Source organism: Heterocephalus glaber, unplaced genomic scaffold (assembly GCF_053883595.1).
Source record: "Heterocephalus glaber isolate CG9 unplaced genomic scaffold, H.glaber_assembly_v1.0 deba00000331, whole genome shotgun sequence".
Taxonomy (NCBI): Eukaryota; Metazoa; Chordata; class Mammalia; order Rodentia; family Bathyergidae; genus Heterocephalus; species Heterocephalus glaber.
The window spans coordinates 16,953,569-16,961,237 of NW_028258142.1; positions in this window are offsets into that span (position 1 = coordinate 16,953,569).

The following is a 7,669-nucleotide window of genomic DNA, read 5'->3' on the forward strand; positions in this document are numbered from 1 at the left end:
TACAAATGGCAAATTAATACATTAAAAAATATTCAACGTTACTTGTCATTCAAGAAATGCAAATTAAAACCATGTTGATATTCCATCTCACTCTAGAAAGAATGGCTATTATTGAGAAATCAGCCAATAACAAATATTAGTAGGGATGTGAGGAAAAAGGAATCCTTCTTTACTGTTGGTGGGAGTGTAGACTGGTGCAACCACTTTGCAAATCAGTGTTCAGATTCTTCAAAAAACTAAAAATAGTTTCCATTTTACCCAGGTATTCCCCTTCTTAGTAACTTCCTAAAATAATTAAAAGCATCATACCACAGTGACGTATGCACACCTATATTTATAGCAGCACATTTTGCAATAGTTAAATCTTGGAAACAGCCAAAATGCCCATTAACAGATGAATGGATAAGAAGATTTTTTTCATAAAATGGAGTATTACTCAGCCATAAAGGATAAACTTGAGATATTTTTTAGGTAAATGGATGTAACTCGAGATCATACTCTTAAGTGAAATAAATTGGTCACATGTGTAAGTATCACATTGTTTCTTTACTGTGAGAAACTGAAAGTGTATATAAGGACCAAAATTTATAATAGATATTGTGAAATAGGAAAAGAAAATGTTCAAATGGGAAGGGAAACTATGGAGAGGGAGTGAGAAAGGAAGGATGGGAAAAGAGAAAAATGAGAAAAAAGGAAGAAATGGAAACAAAACTTTTGTAATTAAGGAGGGGAAGAGAGGTTGAAGGCTGGGCAGAGGAATGGGAAAAAAAAGAAGAATCAAGATATATCATGTACTGGTACAAACTGTCTATGATGAATGTGATCATTAGGTATACCTAAAATGTATCAATAATCTTAATGTACTTTAAAAAAAAAAGAAAAACAAGACAGATCAGAGCTGCCTCCTTTTTTCTCTCTGTCTCTCTCTCTCCAAAACCCATCCCATGTGAGGTCACAAGGAAAGAGTACCATCTGCAACCCAGGAAGATCATCATCAGGAACCAAATCTACTGGCTCTGATCATGAACTTCCTGGCCCTCACACTGTGAGAAATAAATCCAATGTTTAAGCCACCAGTCCATAATATTTCATGATTGAAGCCCAAGAACACTGAGACAGAAGCTCCTGAAATCACACTGCTTTGCCAGTACTAGAGCTATTTACATCACCTGTCAAGTCAGATATAAGTAGTAGGGATGAACTCTTCACAATGTTCGGGCTTTCTAAACTAGCGGGTACAAACAATCAGTTACTGTATCATTATTAATCAAACAGGACACCAACATTTACTGTCACCCAGCCCTTTAAATTTTCTCATCCAGAAAATTCTCTGATGGCACAAAATGGCAGAGTGAATATTCATTGGGAAGGATGTTAGTGTCTGCAACTTACAGTTATATTATGACTATTTAGTTTTAAATATGCAGTAAAACTCTTAGTTCACCAGGATTACTTGATCAAATCTTCTGTACTTCAAGTATTTTTGATCTTCAAGCACTTTGCATCTATTGCTTATACTTGCCTCCTACATAGATTTGCTGTTATTCTCTGATTTTGATGCAACTTAATTTTTAATCACCCTTTAATATTTTTGAAGAAATTTTAATATGTGAGCAGTACACATAGTCTACACAATTTTGCTTTTATCAGTAAGTACAGATGTGATTGAATTATCTTGAGATACCTATCATATAATTTGTGTAGTCATGATATTAATGATAAATTTTGAGTGTAGAATTTTTTTCATTTAGAAGAAATTGTACATAATTTAATTACTGATACAGGCAACAAAGAATTTTAATGTCATTGTCCTGATCATTTTAGAGGTTTAGAGGATGTCTTATTAGCTATTTCAAAAATTTAGTATTATATTTCTATGTTGCCAACTATCAGCATTCTTTCTTGGCTACATTTGAATAGAGCCATTTGTTTCTAATATAATAAAGATGAATATCAGTCATTATGAAATTTAGGTTTTATATATTATGATAAATTCATATGCATTTGAAAAACAACAAAGCTTATAACAAAATAATTTACTAAGACACTTCTCTATATTACTCAATAATTGTATCTTTCATCCACTTTCTATAGTGTCATCCAGATATTAAATGATTCTGTGATATCTGAAATGTCAATATACTAATATTATAACAAAATATAACCAAGCCACTAAAGTTAGAATCTCTTTATATTTCTATTTGATTATTGTGTACAGTGAACAAAATGTATGCAGATTCTAAATGTGCATATGATTATTTTTCACCCCAACATTTAACTTACCCTGTCCTTACAAGAGTAAAATAATCCTTAGAATGTAGTGTTTACACATATAAATTAAACATTGAGATCATTATTTCTGATAGAGACACATTTTTTCAAGTTTCTCAAATCTTTAATTTTCTCTCTTTAACTTTTTTCTCATGTTTATTTCCACTTGCCAGAGAAGGAAATCTTATTCAGATCATCTCTTATAAACTAAATACCTTCCTACAAAGGAATTTGTATTGAAAAATTAATTTCCATATTTTTCAAAATGGTAACAGAAGTTTGAAAATTAATGAGGAAGAAGATTAGTGTTAGAATTTTTTGTATTATTACAATTCCTTATTCTTACATTTTATTTCATTACTTTGAAATTCTACCTCTGATATTAAAAACAACACTTTTTACCAAATTAATATTTCATTTATTTTAAAGCCTTCCTGAAAATTATTTTCCAATTACATTTATTTGAAGGATGTAGGATGAGTGAAATTCTAAGAATTTTGACTTCCTAACATTCCACATTACACTTATATTTTGAGAACTATAGGGGGCTACCAACACGTAAATTTTTTACTAACAACATGTAAATATAAAACTCATTTTACATTTTATTATATGTTGGAACTGTTTATATTTGTTGAGAAATATATATATATATATATGTATGTGTGTATCTATCTATCTATCTATCTATATCTATCTCTCTCTCTCTCTCTCTCTCTCTCTCTCTATATATATATATATATATCTCCTTCCAGGAACTAAATATTACCTAACAGAATTAGTAAGAACATAATTTTAAATTGATATTAATCGTGCTTAAATATTCAAGTAATTTTTAATGAACAGTACTAACATACACTTAAATAAGCTGTAAGTAATGCAGATTTTTTTCTCTAAAATTCCAATCAATAAATTTGATATTAGCATATTAACCCCAGCCTACAAAAACCCATTTTATGTATATTTGTTTTATAGATGGCTACTCAAAATGTGTGGCTTTGTAATAGTCATAATTTTTAAGTTTATGTGACAGTCAATCTTACATTCATTGCGGGGCGGGGAGTACCGGAGATCGAACCAAGGACCTTGAGCTTGCGAGGAAGGCACTGCACCACTGAGGTAAATCCCGGGCAATCTTGATCATTAACTTGGCCAACTTGAAAAACGTATATAGTAAAGCACTCTCCTAGATGTGTCTGGCTGGGTTATGAGGGCATGAACTGGAGAACTATGTCTGGTCTCAGGCCAGCCCCTTCCTCTCTGATTCCTCCCGGTCTTCACTGCTTCCCAGATGCAATCCGTTCCACCACGACATTTCTGCCTTCCTCCCAGCCAGCCATGGACTGAAATTAATGAAACCATGAGCCAAAGTAAACTGTTCCTCCTTTAAATTGTGGGTGTTATATGTTTTGTGCCAACGGTGGAAAACTGAATAATAGAGCTTATATTTTTTTCATAATAAAAAAATTCATCAGTGAGATTGTTGTAATTACAGTTCCTATGACTACTTTATTCTAAGAAAGAAATTTTCTTTTTGTCAAAAAAGGAAATAATTCATGATTGACATTTTGTTTAATTTACCTAAGCAACTGATCCTATCCTACTTGTATGTACTTATATAATATTCAAGAAGACATATCAATAGAAACTTTGTTGTCAGTTATGACAAATCTGACATGAATTATATGAATAGTTTTCATTCAAATATTAAACCAAATGTTCTATAAATGTTTGTATCACATTTACAAAAATGACCAAGAGAGGTAAATAAGCCCTTATTGCTAAAGACTGAATTTTTGTGTCCCCGTAAATTTTTTGTTGAATTAATGATAATTAGATGTGGGGCTTTTGGAGGTGATTTGATCAAAAAAAAGAGACTTCATTAATGGGATTAGTGACCATATAAAAGACACTCTAGAAAGCTGCCTTCCACTGCTGTCTTGAGAGCATCTTCTACAAGAAGATGCTGTTTATGAACCATGAAGTGGACTCTCACTAGATATTTAATCTTCCAAGTCTTCATCTTGGAATCCTTAACCTCTTGAAATTTGAGACGTAATAATTTGTTGTTTATAAGCTATCTACTTGATAATATTTTTGCTATAGCTGTTCAAATGGACTAAGATACCTCTGTATTAGATAGTTATTCAACCCAATTTCTTTACCTAAAGTTACATTATTTAATAAAAACTGGTTATTCAAACTCCATTCACCCTAACAACTTGTGTTAAAGACCAAATTATACATAAATGTGGAAAAATCCTGTGATAATTCTAATGATAATGAAAACAATGAGTTTAAATTTAAAGTAATTGACAATTGACTCCCAAATCCTAAGAACTGCAGGCAGGTTAGCTGTGCAGTCATGCCTGAATCATTTAATTAAATTCAAAATAATGCATTTTTTCCTCTTAGGCAGTAGACTTTAGCACTAATTATGTGCTATGTACTATGGTGTTTTACTCATATATAGTGTTTGTGAGTGTGTGTTTAGTTAATGTTTTAATATACATAAATGCTTTCATCGATAATTTTCCAAATGACTGTTAGGTATGTAAAATAAGCAGTGATTAAAAAGACAAGTGATAAATGAATATCCTGGGCACTACATAGAACAATTCAGGTTACTTGACAAAATCATTCAACTCCAGAGGTTTCACCACGTTTTGTTCAGTTTTGTGTACTTCAGTCATCCATCCACTTTTAATGAATCAGATAGAGTGCATCTTCTGAAATGTATTTTTCTAATACTATCCTGACCTCTTCCATTTAACAGCACACAAGCTTAGAATGACCCAGAATTTACTTCATAAAAGGCAACATGGTATAGAAAAAAGATGCAGTGGGATAGATTACTGACCACTTTAAACTTCCTATATTTTTAGTCATGTAATTCTCTGAGCATTGGAAACTCCCATAAGTAAAAATCAAATAAAAAAAAAATCTGCGTTAGTTCACTGGGTTACTGGGAACAAAAACATTAATGAACATGAAAATGAATGATATAAGTTTTTGGTTTTACAACTAATTTGTTATATTACAATAATTATCACACAGAATATTTTAGACCATCTGCTTGAGTCAGGACATACTGCTAAATATTAAGCCTCTTCGTAAATATAGTGCAGGCAGAATCTGCCTCACAAAGCCTGGTGACTGGTGCCCAGCCTAATTTGGGTCCACAATTAATACTGAGTCCATATGGTAATACAAACTGAATGATTTATATTTAGACTTATATTTTGTCCTGATGAAACATGTTGCTGTGGGACAAACAGGATATTCTGTTTAATTTCAGTGTTGGGCTAAGCACGACACAATTTAGAACTAGACTAGTGGGCACAGAACTCTAAACTTCCAGCTGGGTGTGGTGATGCACACCTGTAAACCCAGTACTCTGAGAAGCTGAACCAGGAGGATCATGAGTTCCAGCCCAACCTGGCTACTTATGTAACAACTTAGTGAGACCTTGTCTCAAAATAAACAATAAAAAAGGGAAGCTGGAGGTGGAGCTCATTATGAAGGCCCTGGGTTCAGTCTCAATACTGAAAAAAGTTAAGAATTCTAATCTTTGGCAGAAGAGCCCTCAATAGGCCTCCTGTGCAGGCAGGAGCACTTTCAGCCACATAAAGTATTTGTCCTACAGAAACATACCTTGCCCTCATATCTGGCAGCTAGTTCTTCCTCCTGTGCTCACAGCAATAAGTTCAGATGGCAGATACATTCTCTTAGCACTCAAAGCCATGAATTTAATGATAGTTTTAAAGCTCCTGAAGCATATTCAGCCACATTGCACTGCTTGGCTAGTGTCTTTACATTGTCTGTTGATGAATCAATGGTTGATTTTCATAACATGTTTGATAGAATCTTGCAGATATTTAGAGTGGCAAGTTGTCATAAGAAGTGTCATTTCAGAATATATAACCCTTTGTTTGGAAGGAGATTTGGGTAGTTTAATGTCAGTAGTAATATATGGGTGACAGTGGGTATATGTATATATGAGTCATTGTGGTTCACTTCAAAAGTAAAAGTCCAAAGAGAAAAATGAGAACAGAACTTGATAGAATAGAGACAAATGGTAGGGTGGTAAGAAACAAAATCTGATATTTAACAGTTATTCTACTGTGCCAGGTTTCAGGATTTTACTGGATTTCATTGTTGTTGTGTTGTGTTTTCTCCATGAAGTTTATTGGTACATTTTAGGTAAACAATACAGTTACATTCATCATTGGACTCTTATATACCTTTACATGATATTTCTTGGTTCTTATTTTTTCCCCATTCCCCTGCCCTCCCTTCACCCCCTCCATCCTTCCATTGTTTTCACTGTTGAATTCCACTGTACTACAGTGATCCCACACTTCGATATGCAACTATACACCTATATCTTGGGTTCTCTTTTTGTAGAGGAGAAATGGTTGGTGGGTGCCTCCACCCATCTTCCTGATTCATGTAGCCAAGACTAAAATGACAGCTATGGCCAAAGATATTCAGGAGGAAAAAGCAATCTAGTTTGGTTGTATTAGTTAGGGATCCTGGAAGAAGATAAGCAATAAAAATTATATGTATAATTATGCAAGAGAATATATTAGGTAGGCTTACAATGGCATGAGAGTCTACAATGACCATCTGCACACTGGAGAGCTAGAGGATCCAGGATCTGTTCAGCCCAAGATGAAAGCCAGAGAACAAGAGATAGCAAGGATAAAGCACCAGTTCAAGCAAGAAGCTCAGGAAGTTAATTGAGAGGCATTGGAGCAAGCCTGTATTGGAAGGCTGAATAAACTGGAAATGATATTCAAAGGTGATGGAAGCAAAAGATATACCTATTTTAGAAGACTGTAGCTCTCCAAAAACTTATTTTTCCCCCTTTTGTTTCATCTAAGGCAGAAGTCCACTGGTCTGTGCCACCCAAAGCTGGGGTGGGCCTTTCCCCCTCAGTTTGCTGGCCTACCTGCCAGTCATTTCTGGATACATCCCACAGACACATGGAGAACTGTGCTAGGAGTTTCTTGCTCTAGTCAAGCTGACATATCACAATTAATGGTCACATGGGTTTAAGTTCATGAGGAACTTCACATAAAATCCAGCTTCTAGTGGATCTTCAACATTCTCAGTTCTTCTTATTAGTGCATACATTTCTCCTCCAGAAAAAAGACATATCCACAGTTTGTGGTTAAGCTAGCATTTCCTGGAAGGAATCTCCTCCAGGATGGTAGGAGAAACCATGTTGCTCATTTTAATTTAAAGCATGGTGTGCACTGCTCTTGTTTTTTTCCATAGTTTTGTGGAGCCATGGAAAGTCATCATTTAATAAAGGTGCTCTGAATCACGGCAATAGAGGATCCCTGTTGCTATTGGATTTGACACTGGTATTGAAACCAACAACCTTTGCATT